Source organism: Schistocerca piceifrons, chromosome X, assembly GCF_021461385.2.
Source record: "Schistocerca piceifrons isolate TAMUIC-IGC-003096 chromosome X, iqSchPice1.1, whole genome shotgun sequence".
Lineage (NCBI taxonomy): Eukaryota > Metazoa > Arthropoda > Insecta > Orthoptera > Acrididae > Schistocerca > Schistocerca piceifrons.
The window spans coordinates 266795865-266814343 of NC_060149.1; positions in this window are offsets into that span (position 1 = coordinate 266795865).

Here is an 18479-nt window from a genome sequence, read left to right on the forward strand (position 1 = left end):
AAATTAAGTTGCTCGTAATTATAATTCCTAGGTATTTAGACGAATTGACAGCCCTTAGATTTGTGCGATTTATCGTATACCCAAAATTTATCGGATTTCTTTTAGTACCCATGTGGATGACCTCGCGCTTTTCTTTGTTTAGTGCCAATTGCGACTTTTCGCACCATACAAAAATTCTCTCTAGATCATTTTGTAATTGGAATTGATCGTCTGATGATTTTACTAGACGATAAATTACACCATCATCTGCAAACAATGTAAGGGGGCTGCTCAGAATATCACCTAGATCATTTATGTAAATCAGGGACAGCAGAGGGCCTATGTCACTACCTTGCGGAATGCCAGATATCACTTCTGTTCTACTCAGTGGTTTACCGTCTATCACTACGAACTGTGACCTCTCTGAGAGGGAATCACGAATCCAGTCACACAACCCTAATGAAGATCGAACTAGAGTCAAAGGCTCTGCAACATTGTGGGCTATCATCTATGCTATGAGAACAACTGACGCTAATTGTACCCACGATTTTGCAGTGCCTGTCTTGTTAAGAAGAACGATGCAACGTCCCTTCGGTCACGTTTTGCATCCTTCTGCTTAACAACAGTGGCAGTGCAATATCGTATTTATTCGCCGATACCGGGCAGCGATTTTCAATTAAAATTTCCTCCCCTGTACGGGAATTACATAATGTGTGTACGAGTACAGATTTTAATGCAGGAATGACAACATATTGAATTTTCGATATGGTCGAGTCGTGCACGGATAGTCAAAGTGGTTAGGACGACCGCTCGCGTGAAGTGGGAAACCTGGGTTCGAGTCCCTGTCCGGCATAAATTTTCATTGTCGTGCGTCCCTTACACAGCTGACGGTTGTTCGCAATCGCAACAGCGAATACATTTCATATATCTAATTGTATCTGTAGGGCCACTTGACTTTGCACCCAACGACCCGATTGGCTAACTTGAATGCTAATTAACTCGGAGACGGCACAAAGTATCTAATTTTTTTCTAAACTCTTATTTCTCGGAACATATCTCACTGCAACACCCTTACAAGGTTTTCAGACTGTTTCTCACCACCACCGCGCGACTGCGATGCCAGTATACAGGGTGAAGCGAAATTCGCACACTCGGGCTTCGCAGCGCGACTCTTCACATACCAGCGATAAAAAAATGTCTCTAACAAAATTCAGGCAGAAATAGGACGTTAAAGAGTGGCAATCTAGCAACGCTGTAACAAAATGTGTGCTAACTACACCTACAGTACATACTACCTATTATGCGCAGTTGGCGCGGTGGATAGAGTTTTTGGGTTAGCATGCAGGATGTCGATGGTTCAATCCTCGGTTGGGGTACATTTTTTTTGATTTGCTAATTTCATTCTGATATTTCATACTGCAATATACACCATTTCTTATGCCACATGTACCCTAAATTTACAACATTTTGTAACGCTGAACACAACAAATACGTGGTTAGACAAATAAGAAATAGACATTTGAAACAAGTAATGGGCCAATGGTGATAACACATACAAATAGTAACCGAATTTGGGCATTATTCGCAAAGTACGTTGCTAGTCCTACTGGTAATGTAAGGACCTAACGAAATGTAATGGACCTGAACGAGGAATGAATAATAGTTGGTACATATCTATGTGACCATTAGAGGAGTGCATAAAGAAAACAGGTTTAGCTTCTAGTAGAGGAAGTGTCGCGAATAAATTCAAGCCCACGACGTGGAAAGGGCATCTTTCAAAGCTAAACATGTTCCTTTTTTTACGATTGTCAATTGTAAGTGCAAATGTTTTCCGGAGGACTCGCTGCAATCGCTGTTGGCGACGAAGATGCCAGATACCGTACCACTTGGACTACATTTACCAAGTAAAAAACATATGCTTGAACCCAGGATCGAACTCTCGACCTCCTGCATGCTAACCCAAAACTCTATTCGCTGCACCAACTGTACAGCATAAGTTCTATCTGTTGACGGAACTAGTTAGTATAAATGCGGCTACAGTGTTGCCAGATTACCACTCTTTAACGTCCTTTTTCTGCCGGATGTACTCGCCGGACGAAATTTTGTGGCAGACATTTTTTTATCCCTGGCATGTGAGGAGTCGCGCTGCGAAGCCCGAATGCCCGAATTTCACTTCACCGTGTATAAGCACCTACATGTAACATAGAGATTAGCGTGGCATTCGTGTCTTTCCGACGTGTGTGCGGTATATGCTTAAACGTGAACTATGGCGACGTTATTACCAAATGCTTCCAAACACCGGCAGACATCCACCGGAAAATGATGAATACGTATGGGACAGTATGTCTGTTGAAAACCACCGTTGTAGAATGGTGCGACAAAAGATGCTATTACTTCATGATAAAACACGTCCCCTACCGCAAATGTCGAAGTTCAGAAGTTACGCCAACTCAAGTTGAAGACACACGAGCATCCACCCTACAGTCCTCGTCTCCCTCCATCCGATTATCACTCCTTGGACCCTTAAAAATGGCCTTGAAGGGTCGGCGACTGCTATCACAATAGGATGTGCAGCAGGCAGTTACGGACTTCTTCACGCAATAGGACACGATGTTTTCCCAAATGGCATCTTTAACCTGGTGCATCTATGGGATGATTGCCACAATGCTCACGGCGATTTTGCCTGATTGAACACCGATTCTGGACTATACAAACTCTGCAACGAATGCAGCCTACATGCAGAACTATGAAAGAATCTTGAAGGGTGTAGATGTCATTCTCGTTCATTCCCCTCCCACAAATGGAGACGCCAATGACAAAAATATAGTTAACTTTCCATGAAAAATGAACCAAGTGAAGTAAAAAATGGCAGTTTCAACTTTGTTTATCAGAATAATCCGGAGATGTGGAAACGGAGGCTGCTACATTCTTGCTATAAAGGAGAATGCAGGGAACTGGTGGAGAAAACTCGGACATCTCTATGAAGAGCCATGCTTGACGCCAACAATAATTTCCACTAATTCTGGCCAAAGATCTATCATAAAAGTTTTGAGCATGTATGAAGTCAGTGAACGAACCCAAACCTTGTATTATATGTTAACCGGGGGCCTAGAAACGACGGAGAGGCTCCGTTCAAATGGTTCAAATGGCTCTGAGCACTATGCGACTTAACTTCTGAGGTCATCAGTCGCCTAGAACTTAGAACTAATTAAACCTAACTAACCTAAGGACATGACACACATCCATGCCCGAGGCAGGATTCGAACCTGCGACCGTAGCGGTCGCTCGGCTCTAGACTGTAGCGCCTAGAACCGCACGGCCACTCCGGCCGGCAGAGGCTCCGTCCCCGCCGCAGCCGCAGTGGTCCACAACCCCACGACGACTACCGCCGTCCACTTCATTCCTCCGCCACCCCACACCGAACCACTCTTTCAGGTTCATTGTGCGGTTCGACCCCCCCCCCCCCCCGCCCCCCTTCCCCAGGGAACGTCTCACACCAGAAGAGTGTAACCCTTTTGTTTGTGTGATAGAGTAATGGCGGTGTACACATACGTGGAGAACTTGTTTGCGCAGCAATTGTCGACATAGTGTAGCTGAGGCGGAATACGGGGAACCACCCCGCATTCGCCAAGGCAGATGGAAACCCGCCTAAAAGTCATCCACAGACTGGCCGGCTCACCGGACCTCGACACAAGTCCACCGGGCGGATTCGTGCCAGGGACCAGGCAGGCGCTCCTTCCAGATCCGGAAAGCCGTGCGTTAGACCTTACATTCTACCTCTCGATGATCATTCTGATGTTGAAACTGAACATAGCAGACAGTGAGCCGAAATATTAAATGTATTCTGTCATACTGTAAACAACAGGAATTTAAATTCTGCTGTGAAAGCCTCTTTACAGGCAATGCAGCTAAACCTCACAAGTTTACTGCACTGTCTAAACAGAAGTCCATGACATAGAAAATTCCTTATTCGCCACTAGCAAAGAATGTTGATATCCCGGCGCTTTTAATGAAAATCATTCGAAATATATCTGGGTATGTGCTGTGTGGTTTGGCCACCATTCTGAACTTTGAGAGCGATTTATACCAAAACCGCTCGTAAAATCTCATACAGCGACCAAACAGACCTTTAAATGAATGTAACAAATCTTCATATGATGGAATTCGTTCTTACAAATCTATATACTCACAAGCTTGGCCGCAAAATAGTTGATGGAGCGTACTGAAATAACAATGATTGGTCTTCTGAATTAAAAGCAGCAAACATGAAGTTTTATAAAGAAACTGCAGCAACGAAGTTAAAGATTTGTTAAGGCCGCGGACAATGAGTAAAGTTAATCGCTGTACAGTCCCATGGGTTATTGTTCTCTGTAGATCCAAGAGCGCCATTTGCATCTTCAACCTGAGTAGTTCTATACAGACTTGCAGTAGATCGCACACTTCCGGTTGTATAGGTGAAACACTCTAGGAACATAACGGTGTTCTGTTTCTCTCAAGAACAAATATGTGCGTCATACATTAATGGGAGGCAGTAGCACAACCTATGCGACAGGAGCTTTCCTGATCATTTCTTCAGCGACTCTCTCACTCGGCAGGGAACATGACTCTGGCAACACAAAGGATAGCAAATGGCTGGAGTTTAAGTCTGAAAACATATGTAGAGACGTTTTCAGAACGTTCGGGAGCGTGGATGCGATGAAATGTGGGTACCTGTGGTGCCGCGAGATACCTAAAGCTTGGACTTTGGTTTTGATTTGCTTGCGTATTCGTTATTAAAAATCCAATCATGGCATAATAATTAAACGTTGCCGATTCTGACACGAACCATGGAAGGGAGTTTAATGGCTCATAGACATCGATGTCACTGGAGACGAGGCACTACCTCACTTGGACGGGAATGAGGGAGATGATGGCGTTTGCATTTTCGTGAGGGCACATAAGGAAACCATGGAAAACAGGAAAAACCAAGATGATAAAATTTGGGTATATATTCCGCCCTTGACGAATACTAATCCGCTGTAATAAACACTGAACCATCTCTATCGGCTCTTATATGTCGGTATAACTGTGGCTTAGGATACGTCTCTTTCTTTTCTTCATCACCTTGTCCCTCTCAAGGATTTCTTTACTAAATTAAGAAGAATTTTGTATGTTATCGATTACCTGAAATGCCGTGTAACAAAAGAGAAGAGAATAACTCGAAATGAAAGTGTTAAAATATCAGAGAAAGCAATTTATATATAATTTCTCGAGGATACTAAAATCGTTCTTCTATTTTACAATCACAGTGCTGTAATAGTACTTACCTTTATTATATGGTCTTTGTGTGTTAATTTTATTATCCGTTCCAGCGGAGAGGACGACCTGTTAAAGAATTCTTGGCTCTTTTCAGCATTATCCCTGAAAGATGGGAGTGTACCTAAGGAAAGTCCCGAGAACATTTTTCATTATTGTAGGATTGTACCTAATTGAATCTGCTACTAAAACAATACGACCCCATTAAAATATTCGCACGCTTTGTGTGTTTACCTAAACGTGTTTGTTAGTGTATAGAACATAAGTTGGAAAACTTCCTTGATGTTTGTTAGACTGTGCCTCACTACGAATTTTTTTTTTAAAATACTCGTTGCAAATAGCGAAAAAATACCTGGCTATCCACTACGTTTTCTCGAGCGTCGACAATTGGCTCTTTGAAGCAATTTTTTACTGCAGCCATGTGAAAAGTAAGGTGTTACGTGTGTTTACGTGAGAGAGAAAGTTATTCACGCGTCGGTAACGACAAAGCAACCTTTCTCTCTGACAAGTGCGGTTCCGATAGAGAACCGAGATAACATGAAGCTAAGGTTATTCGTTGCTTCCTAAATCGTCTGCTGCTTGGAAAAAGACCTATGTAGTAAACTACATTTACTTTATTATTAAATATCTCAAAGCGATTCTACTGAAAAAAAATAACAGCTTGGTATTATTTTGTATCGCAACGGCTGCAATAAAGACTGGGGAGCAGAATACAGCAGTTAAAGGCTGGACTGAATAAATGTGCTGTTGCCTTTTGCTGGAGATCGAATCGTTGCGAAAACAGTTAGCCATTTTATGATTTACATGATGGTGTGCGCCCATAAAACGTAATGCAATAAATATTGGCGCATACACGAAAATTTTGGGCCGACATACAGTACAACGGAACAGAGTTATTCGACATAGTGATGCTGGCACAGAAAATAGCAAAACACTATCGCAACGTAAGTATTTTTTGAAAATAGTTGTAATCATCATCACTATAATTGGTTCGTCATTCTAGGAAGGCAGATATTGCTATATATCCTCGTTTTACAGTTCGTTCAAAATGGTTCAAATGGCTCTGAGCACTATGGGACTTAACATCTGAGGTCATCAGTCCCAGCCGGCCGCGGTGGCCGTGCGGTTCTAGGCGCTTCAGTCCGGAACCGCAGGACTGCTACGGTCGCAGGTTCGACTCCTGCCTCGGGCATGGATGTGTGTGATGTCCTTAGGTTAGTTAGGTTTAAGTAGTTCTAAGTTCTAGGGGACTGCTGACCTAAGATGTTAAGTCCCATAGTGCTCAGAGCCACTTGAACCATTTCATCAGTCCCCTAGAACTTAGAATTACTTAAACCTAACTAACCTAAAGACATCACACACATCCATGCCCGAGGCAGGATTCGAACCTGCGACCGTAGCGGTCACGCGGTTCCAGACTGAAGCGCCTAGAACCGCTCGGCCATTAAGGTCGGCACAGTTCATTCCTGCCGTACCGAAGTTCTTCGTTAGTTGCATTTTTCTCACTGGTGCATCTGTTTCACATCTCTGTATAAAACTGTTCCTCTCAAACTAAGCGAAATTTGTCTTGGTTTTCTGAAATATTGTCTTGGAAATACACTCATTTTCTAAAAACCGAAATACCCACGCTCTAAGTGATGCATCACGTTGTCTGTCGGCTCAAGTTTCTGTAATAAATCTTCATATTTTATTTAAACGTCCTGGTTTAGGGCGGCAAGAGCATAGGAACCTCATTTCGTTTCCAGAATTAATTTTTTCACTCCGCAACATTGTGTGCGCTGATGTGCAATTTCCTGGCAGATTCAAACTGTGTGCTGAACCGAGACTCGGACCAGAGACCTTTGCGTTTTGCGGTAAGTGCTCTACCAACAGGCCTACCCATGCACGACTTAGGACCCACCCTCGCAGTCTTACTTGCCCCAGTACTTCCAAACTTCGCAGAAGTTCTCCTGTGTAAATTGGCGAGATTGGCGAGACTCGTACTGCTGGAAGAAAGGATACTGCGGAGACATGGCTTAGCCACAACCTGGGTGATGTTTCCAGAATGAATATTTTCCGCTTGCAGCGGAGTGTGTGCTGAAATGGAACTTTGTGGTAGCTTAAAATTGTATCCAGGACTGGGACTCAAAGCCTGGATCTTTGCCTTTGGTAGACAAGTGCTCTACCAACTGAGCTCCCCACGCACGACTCACGATCTGTTCTCACAACTCTAAATTCCGCTAGTACCTCATCTCCTACCCAGTCAGCCGCGCGCGGTAGCCGCGCGGTCTTAGGCGCCTCGTCACGTTTCGCACGGCTCCACCCGTCGGAGGTTCGAGACCTCCCTCGGGCATGGGTGTATGTGTTGTCCTTGCGTAAGTCAGTTTAAGTTAGATTAAGTAGTGAGTAAGCTTAGGGACATATGACTTCAGCAGTTTAGTCCCATAGAACTTTCCAAAAATTGCCAGAATGATATTTTCACTCTGCAGCGGAGTGTGCGCTGATATGAAACTTCCTGGTAGATTAAAACTGTGTGCTGGACCGAGACTAGAACTCGGTAGGTAGGAGGAAGGTAGGAGACGAGGTTTTGGAAGGTAGGAGACGAGGTACTGGCAGAACTAAAGCAGTGAGGACGGGGCCTGAGTCGTGCTTGGGTAGCTCAGCTGGTAGAGCACTTGCCCGCGCAAGGCAAAGTTCCGAGTTCGAGTCTCGGTCCAGCGCACAGTTTTAATCTGCCAGGAAGTTTCTTACCACAAATTTCCAAAATTTTCGCACCTAGTCCTGCAAGTTACGCAGGAGAACTTCTGTGAAATTTGGCAGGTAGGAGATGTGGTACTGACGGAAGTAAAGCTCTTGCTTAGGTAATTCGGTCGTTAGAGCACTTGTCAGCGAAAGGCGAAGATCCTGGGTTTGAGTCCCAGACCGGCACACAGTTTTAAACTGATAGAAAGTCTAATAATTTCGTTTGTTTGGAAAGTAGAGGAAAGAAAGTAAGTCAGGGTTAAAAGTCCTGCGTCGTTGTGGGCATTAGCTACGACACACCTGCTGAGTTCGATAAACATGGGGTAGAAAATCGGCAGCTACCGTGCTGGCATTCACGTGACATCATTTAGGGAAACCATGGAGACCCTACATCAAGTGGCGTGACAGGGATATGAATCCCGATCATCCTGAAAAGAGTCCTCGCTCGTTCAGTTGCAAGACGCTGCAAAATCTCTGGCCAGCTATATAAATGAAAGAGCTTTCGACAAAATTCTTAACTGCACAACACGTGTTGGGGACATACGGAATAAATGAGTCCTTGAGGAGTGAAACTCTGGCGTATTTTCAGTAGAGCATCGATCTCATCGATGTTACACCGCGTCAAGTTTAGTAGCTTCTGAAGCTAAAAGGGTATCCGAGAAGAAAACACGCACAGATAACAATGAATTTGAAAAGGTTGTCAGAGCACGCAGAGCACTCCTACTACGCTGATATATATATACGGCGTTGGCCTGGTTTTATGGATTGTGGAAACGTCAGTGACATTTGGTGGCTGGATGGTCTGCCTGTCGTCACTGCTACCCTCTGGACAGAATCTGTGTGCCCCATTTGTCTCTGTGAAGAGTGAATCTCATGGTCAAGTGTTGGAACGTTTTATATATGTTTGCATAGCGTGTGTCTGGGGCGGGACATAGGTTCCAGCCAGGTATTTACATAGGTGGATGCGGAAAACCGCTTAAAAGCTATATCCAGGTTGGCTGGCTCATCGGCACTAGGGGTTAATCCGCAAGGTGGATTCGACCCACTGGAGACTTGGTTGCCCGAATCCCACAACTGGCGCGATAACACGCACGCCTTCCAGGTAAAGTAATTGAACGTAAATACTAAGTATAAATCAAGTTAATACGAAAAGAAGTTGGCGTAAGCTATGGAGCTGATTTGAAGACATGATATAGCCCTGAAAGAAACATACTTCTCCCAGATACTGCAGATTTGTGCAAAGATTTTCTGGAAAATAAAGATACAGAGCTCAAAAAGTATTTCTGATTTACTATACAGTGTGCAACAGCCGTAAGTGCAGAATTTTTGTGTGTGGTACCTTAATAACCTTAATATGTACAAATATCAGTGTGTTGGTTGTTTTTCCTCTGTGTCGAACAGTCTTCCCACAAATATTCCACAAACATTACGACCTCATGTATCTGCATGACAGTAACTGCATCACTAAATGGACTGCGCCTGTCAGTGTAGACCAACCGTTTTGCTTCCGCACATCCATACTCCAACACCTTATCTGCCGCCCAGGGGTAGCTTGCTCTTGCCTCATGTACTTGAAGGTACTAACCAAACTAAAAGCGTATGACATGTAATAGCTAGAATTATTAGTATGAAAATGACGTAAATACTGATGTACCATTGTTCAGCACACCATCCTCAGTCACTAACACAAATACACTACTGGCCATTAAAATTGCTACACAAAGAAGAAATGCAGATAATAAACGGGTATTCATTGGACATATATATTATACTAGAAATGACATGTGATTACATTTTCACGCAATTTGTGTGCATAGATCCTGAGATATCAGTACCCAGAACAACCACCTTTGGCCGTAATAACGGCCTTGATACGCCTGGGCATTGAGTCAAACAGAGCTTGGATGGCGTGTACAGGTACAGCTGCCCATGCAGCTTCAACACGGTACCACAGTTCATCAAGAGTAGTGACTGGCGTATTGTGACGAGCCAGTTGCTCGGCCACCATTGACTAGACGTTTTCAATTGGTAGGAGATTCGGGGAATGTGCTGGCCAGGGCAGCAGTCGAACATTTTCTGTATCCAGAAAGGCCCGTACAGGACCTGCAACACGCGGTCGTGCATTATCCTGCTGAAGTGTAGAGTTTCGCAGCGATCGAATGAAGGGTAGAGCCACGGGTCGTAACACATCTGAAATGTAACGTCCACTGTTGAAAGTGCCGTAAATGCGAACAAGAGGTGACCGAGACGTGTAACCAATGGCACCCCATACCATTACGCCAGGTGATACGCCAGTATGGTGATGACGAATACACGCTTCCAATGTGCGTTCACCGCGATGTCGCCAAACACGGATGCGACCATAATGATGCTGTAAACAAAACCTGGATAGTCCATGCTGCTGCAAACAACGTCGAACTGTTCGTGCAGATGGTTGTCGTCTTGCAAACGTCCCCATCTGTTGACTCAGGAATCGAGACGTGGCTGCACGATCCGTTACAGCCATGCGGATAAGATGCCTGTCATCTCGACTGCTAGTGATACGAGGCGGTTGGGATTCAGCACGGCGTTCCGTATTACCCTCCTGAACCCACCGATTACATATTCTGCCAACGGCCATTGGATCTCGACCTACGCGAGCAGCAATGTCGCGATACGATAAACCGCAATCGCGATAGGCTACAATCCGACCTTTATCAAAATCGGAAACCTGATGGTACGCATTTCTCCTCCTTACACGAGGCATCACAACGACGTTTCACCAGGCAACGCCGGTCAACTGCTGTTTGTGTATGAGAAATCGGTTGGAAACTTTCCTCATGTCAGCACGTTGTAGGTGTCGCCACCGGAGCCAACCTTGTGTGAATGATCTGAAAAGCTAATCATTTACATATCACAGCATCTTCTTCCTGTCGGTTAAATTTCGCGTCTGTACCACGTCATCTTCGTGGTGTAGCAATTTTAATGGCCAGTAGTGTATCTGCATTTATACCCGTTACACACTGTATAGTAATTCAGAAATACTTTTTGAGCTTTGTATTTTTATTTTCCAGAAAATCTTTGCACAAATCTGCAGTATCTGGGAGTAATATGTTTCTTTCATTGATATATCATGTCTTCAAATCATCTTCATAGTTTACCCCAACTGCTCTTGTAATGTGGACCTATATGGCTCATGGAGCCAGTCTGCTGCATCAAACTGTTTTGCTATCCAGCTGCATACTGTAATTTGCCTCTTCAATGCTGCATATTCAGTGGCTTGTTCTCAGACCGGACGTTAGTCATTATTTTGAAGTGAGTTGCATCGAAAGACATGTCCACATACGAAATTAGAAAGCTTTGCGTAGCTAATTACCTTTATGTTGAATTTATTGTCTTCTTTGGAGGCGTGATAATGTCCACATATTTTCTTCTAATACAGAGAAAATTAACTGATGAAGCGATTATGAAAATCGGGTAATTCTCGAACTACTAAATTAAGTAAAGCGTCTGAATTTTTAAAAGTTTATATTCTGCAACATTTCCCATGTTAAAAGGGCAAAATTTGAACATAACAAAAATTACACGTGCTTTCTGCTGCCTCACAAAAGACTCGACATTCATTTACTACCCACTTCCCACCAAGTCTCTGTACACTGAAGAGGAACAGAGATACTGTACAGAGAAAAGCAAGTCCGCAGCTCGTGGTCGTGCGGTAGCGTTCTCGCTTCTCACGCCCGGGTTCTCGGGTTCGATTCCTGGCGGGGTCAGGGATTTTCTCTGCCTCGTGATGACTGGGTGTTGTGTGATGTCCTTAGATTAGTTAGGTTTAAGTAGTTCTAAGTTCTAGGGGACTGATGACCAAAGCTGTTAAGTCCCATAGTGCTCAGAGCCATTTGAACCATTTTGAAGAGAAAAGCGATTATATTTTTGTCAGAGACAATAGATGGTACGTATTTAGCAGAATTAATAGAACTGAATTCACAAAAATTTACTTTAAAACTTCAACGTTATTTTAAAAACATTTAAAATAATTATTAGGTGTGAAACAACTGCTTTTTATAGACTCTGTATTATATATATATATATATATATATATTAATTTTGCAAATGAGGACACTGGACCCGTTTGGTATCATAGAATTCCTAATATGTTATTGGCTTGATTGCAGTACAATACACAGCGCTGAGACTTGACAAGGAGGAGCTATCCCTGACGAATATTGGAGGATCAGCTGTAGTCACATAATGGTGGGGCATGACTACCCAAGAGATAAGTAATAGTGCAGTCACTGCTATGTCAGAAGTACGACATACAGTGGCATCTTCATCCTGAATGTTTGAGAAACATGCGTTTTCGCCGACCAGATCCCCAAATGGTCAACAATTCAGATATAGAACAAGTAACCTACTTGCTTGTGAAGAAGATGTCAGCATTATCTTCGACAGCTGTCTTTGGACTGCTTGCACTGTCAGTTGAAGATGATCTTTGACCTCGAGTATTAGGTAACAGCTGAGGGAACTGTTTTTGTTATCTTCTAAGTCACCCCTCACCTCACTTTGTCTTCCCACCTGGCCCCTCCCTGCTCCTGCCCTCCCTCTACCTACATTTGCTATTGGCTGATTGCATTAGGCCTACATAAAAAAGTCAACGTTGCCATACATTGTTGCTCTTGGCTAATCACTGAGGTGCGGGGACACTGCTGTCAGGAAATTTACTCTCAGCCACCAGGCATCATCTGAGGTCTGTACTACAGTGAGAAGACCATAATTAATTTGGCAAATTGTGTAGTTCCAAATCCCAAAATTGGTAGAACAGGTCATAAAATTGGCATACTGGCAGGATAAGCTGTAAAAATGGCAAGAAATTGGTAGGATATGCCATGAAATTGGCAAAATGTTAGGCTAGGCCATAAAAGTAACAAGTCGGCATGATAGGCCAACTGTCTTACGTGAAAAATTGTGTAACCCTTCACCGCAATCATCTGGGTGTCTGGGGAGCACTTGTCAGTCATGCCCTATGAAAGGTTGTTGCATGCGGGTCACACACTCCGTGTGATATGTCCACGATGGGGATCGGCTCACTTCCAAGCTACCACACACACGCTCGTCTTGCTCAGTGGCAGCGTGTCCCCCACCTATCAGCCCATCTACATACCACCAGCAAGATAAAAAAAGGCAAGTCTCCCCAGGTCTTTTGGTGGCTACAGCGATCGCCTTCACACTGTGCACCAGTGTAATTAGAAAAAATTATTCGATAACCTGCTTCCATTTTAGCGATGTGTAAACTGCATAAACTGTATATGATCAAAAGTATCCGGACATTAATATGAGACCTGCCTACTGGTCGATTCAGATGCTGTGTGTAAATGAGTAAGTGATGAGTTCGCCAATATCACTGCACTAGCACACTGCATGGAGCCGGCCATGCTTATTCGGCATATTCTGCATAATGGCGGTAAATATTAACGTAATTTACAATGTAAGATATTTTGACATTACAATGTGTGGCCGAATTACTATTGTTTTATTATGCCATAGCATATTCTGCAAAATGGTGGAGAATTTTGAAAAATTTGTCCACTAAAGTGATGACTCCAGCATATACATTACAAAGTACGACATTGTTTCTGAACTTGGTTCTTGGAAGTTGTTACATGTACTGCATTGCTAATTTTACAAGATGGTGGAAAATGTTAGTCCATCCACTCCTCTAGGCGAATTGTGTGTAACTGGGTGCTATCCCACTTAAAAATGCCAGCCAGTATTATCATAATTAATGGCCCAAAAGGGCTGCCTTCAAATTTCATACATTGGTAAGGTTACCCTTGAGGAAATACCCAGCAGTCTACTTAAGATGCGTGTAGGAGTGGTGCATTGTGATTCTAGATACTAAACTGCTGTATTCCCCTCTACATGAACCATACTGCATTAGTAATAGGCATAGTGGAAAAAGATTAACGACGTACACACCCCTGCTTACGTTCTGCAAGCACGCTGATGAATCATTACATCATTCCATTACCGTTTACTGGTTTCTTGGATGGCTGACATGAGACTACCGTGATGTTAAACACTATGTCAAGTCTCCATCTATGTCGCCCCTACATTATTTGTGTGTGTGTGTGTGTGTGTGTGTGTGTGTGTGTTAACACAAGCGCGTTGTCCAATTGTCAGAATTACTCTAATGACGTTACTGCATTGTCTGTAAGCACTACAAAGCATGACCCCTATCCAGTATTCCAAAACAGACACGTAAATACACGGCACTTCTATTTTTAATAAATTCTGCAATGCATTATTTAAAAACAAATAAGTTCTTGCTAAGTATCAAGTCTACATTATCCCATCACTGTTAGTGCAAGTCACTATAGGACTGCTCTACACTACTGGCAGCCCGCATCTCGTGGTTGTGCGGTAGCTTTCTCGCTTCCCACGCCCGGGTTCCCGGGTTCGATTCCCGGCGGGGTCAGGGATTTTCTCTGCCTCGTGATGGCTGGGTGTTGTGTGATGTCCTTAGGTTAGTTAGGTTTAAGTAGTTCTAAGTTCTAAGGGACTGATGACCATAGAAGTTAAGTCCCATAGTGCTCAGAGCCATTTTACACTACTGGCCATTACAATTGCTACACCACGAAGATGACGTGGTACAGACGCGAAATTTAACCGACAGGAAGAAGATGCTGTGATATGCAAATGATTAGCTTTTCAGAGCATTCACACGAGGTTGGCGCCGGTGGCGACACCTACAACGTGCTGACATGAGGAAAGTTTCCAACCGATTTCTCATACACAAACAGCAGTTGACCGGCGTTGCCTGGTGAAACGTTGTTGTGATGCCTCGTGTAAGGAGGAGGAATGCGTACCATCACGTTTCCGACTTTGATAAAGGTCGGATTGTAGCCTATCGCGATTGCGGTTTATCGTTTCGCGACATTGCTGCCCGCGTTGGTCGAGATCCAATGACTGTTTTCAGAATATGGAATCGGTGGGTTCAGGAGGCTAATACGGAACGCCGTGCTGGATCCCAACGGCCTCGTATCACTAGCAGTCGAGATGACAGGCATCTTGTCCGCATGGCTGTAACGGATGGTGCAGCCACGTCTCGATCCCTAAGTCAAGAGATGGGGACGTTTGCAAGACAACAACCATCTGAACGAACAGTTCGACGATGTTTGCAACAGCATGGACTATCAGCTCGGAGACCATGGCTGCGGTTACCCTTGACGCTGCATCACAGACAGGAGCGCCTGCGATGGTGTACTCAACGACGAACCTGGGTGCACGAACGGCAAAACGTCCTTTTTTCGGATGAATCCAGGTTTTGTTTACAGCATCATGATGGTCGTATCCGTGTTTGGGGACATTGCGGTGAATGCACATTGGAAGCGTGTATTCGTCATCGCCATACTGGCGTATCACCCGGCGTAATGGTTACACGTTTCGGTCACCTCTTGTTCGCCTGACGGCATTTTGAACAGTGGACGTTACATTTCAGATGTGTTACTGATTTCTCAGGATCTATGCACCCAAATTTCGTGAAAATGTAATCACATGTCAGTTCTAGTATAATATATTTGTCCAATGAATACCCGTTTATCATCTGCATTTCTTCTTGGTGTAGCAATTTTAATGGCCAGTAGTGTAATACACTTTTAAATAATAAACGATGGAAAATTGACCTATTTGTTTTCTCCATAGTATTCCAAAGATGAATGCAAACGAAACGAATCTGGACAGCTAGTACATTGCAGTATTTAGAAGCATTGCTAGAACTATCTATGCATTACTACTGTCTGACATTATATGCGAAATACCGCTATCGCTTTTTCACTTTAATCTGACCTATTTTTTACCCAGTAATCAAACAATGTGTAAAGATACAAGGCTGTAAGATATATGTACCAAGTGGACGCTGATTCTCTTCAGTAAGAACAACTGCCTCAGCATACCACAGTCTGTATCAGCAGTCGATTGCGCGCTGCGCGTCAGTGGCAGCAAGGGCTGTCTGTTAGAATTTGTGACGTGCAGCAGATGAGAGACCATCCCCTTCCCTGCGCCCCTCCCCCCCTCCCCCCCCTTTCCGAACACACACACACACTCACATACCTTAGACGAGAAACCCGACGAGATGCAGCTGAGATGATGCAGAAGGTCAGAGCAACCAACAGAGGATACAGTATGCAGGTGATCTAAATTTTTTTTTATTACATGTCTCTCTAAATATCGAGAATATTTCCAGTAATGACATGTTATTAACAGTCTACATACTAGCAAAGTCTTCTGTACAGTAAGCCGGCCGGAGTGGCCGTGCGGTTCTAGGCGCTACACTCTGGAACCGAGCGACCGCTACGGTCGCAGGTTCGAATCCTGCCTCGGGCATGGATGTGAGTGATGTCCTTAGGTTAGTTAGGTTTAATTAGTTCTAAGTTCTAGGCGACTGATGACCTCAGAAGTTAAGTCACATAGTGCTCAGAGCCATCTTCTGAACAGTAAACATTTCGTTTAAGTTCAGTGTACTAGGAAAAAAAAAAACCTCGGCCAACTGGCAGGTCCCCGTCTCACACACTTCGACCGTGCCTACCAGCAGGCACTGCTATGGATGCACAGTTGACTTAGATGTTGACAAAATGGTTGAAATGTCTCTGAGCACTATGGGACTTAACTGCTGAGGTCATCAGTCCCCTAGAACTTAGAACTACTTAAACCTAACTAACCTAAGGACATCGCTCACATCCATGCCCGAGGCAGGATTCGAACCTGCGACCGTAGCGGTCGCGCGGTTCCAGACTGTAGTGCCTAGAACCGCTCGGCCACTCCAGCCGGCTAAATGTGGATATACCTACAGATAAACTACTTATGCAAGTATTAATCGTCGGTAAAGCAGGTGCCAGACTGAGATTCATTGGAAGAATCCTAAGGAAATGCAGTCCGAAAAGAAAGGAAGTAGGTTACAGTACACTTGTTCGTCCACTGCTTGAATACTGCCCACCTGTGTGGTTGGTAGAAGAGATAGAGGAGATCCAACGGAGAGCAGCGAGTTTCGTTACAGTGTCATTTAGTAAACGCGAAAGCGTTACGGCTATGGTAGATAGACTCCAGTGGAAGACTCTACAAGAGAGACACTCAGTATCTCGATACGGGCTTTTGTTGAAGTTTCGAGAACATACCTTCACCGAGGAGTCAAGCAGTATATTGTTCCCTCCTACGTATATCTCGCGAAGAGACCACGAGGATAAAATCAGAGAGATTAGAGCCCACACAGAGACATACCGACAGTCTTTCTTTCCACGAACAATACGAGACTGGAATAGAAGGGAGAACCGATAGAGGTACTGAAGGTACTCTCCGCCACACACCGTCTGGTGGCTTGCGGAATATGGATGTAGATGTAGATGTAGATTCTTACCATGGACACTTTAAGACTTTGACGTCCATATACATTGATTTCTAAGTGTTTTTGCTGTATGGGTGTGTTTCAGCCATACCGCAGTACCGGCAGTGCGTTTTTTATTTTGTGACGGTGTGATGCTGGTTTCAACTCCTGGTGGAGTCAGATTTTTAAACGGATGTTGTGTGAGCTTTTATCTGAAGCATAAAATACAAAAAGAAAATTAATTTGCAGTTTTTTTTTCAAATCATACAATCATAATTAACAGTCTTTTGTAAAAGATGGGAAATTAAGAATTTTTGTTTTCAATGGAAATTGGATTGTTGCTTGCAGCATATAATTAGAAGTAAGAAGTAGTGCATTTTTCCCAAAAATCACAATTAGATGTGTTAATTAGCATATATTTGCCTTTTTCTTTACTTAAATGACGTAGGTATTCTAGCTGAAGAAGAAAATACCAATGACCAAAATAAGACTCAATCAAGCGATTACCAGCCTCCTGCACTTTATGTATTCTGTGCTTCACGGAAATGCTCGGAAAATATGCACCTTTGCTTAAAAGTTTGATTCCTCCTAGAATCGAACTCACGCCCCCAACGCAGCGAATGAGCGCTCTACCAAGTGAGCCACACTGCTCATTGCAAAATGTGAACCCTATTTTAGCATATTAAACATAGGTGGAAAACAAAGTGGATTTTCTCTGGAATTTTTGAGAATCGCATCCAACTGCTTTGGGAGATGTACATTTGAGTTTTGAACTTGACGTACCATAAATACAAAAAAATACAAAAGTACTATTGCTCCGCTGACATGCCGTTCTTCCACTCTTTATTGACGTACACGCTGAACAAGTTATCGCCGTGTACTAGCCTAGAATTCGAATCCCTATACCAGCTTTTTGAAACTTTGAGTGGGTCCATAATGCGTGTAACTGGTTGTACACTGTCCATGAAAGGCACACAACATGACCCACATGTAAGATCTACTTACAACGGCAACAGTCATAGTGTTGCTATCCACTTGGAGCTGATTGTAAGACTGACAATCAACGTTAAGTTTATTCGTGCTCTTGCTTTCCTGAGGCCACTGGGCAGTCTCATCTGACATTTAACGCATT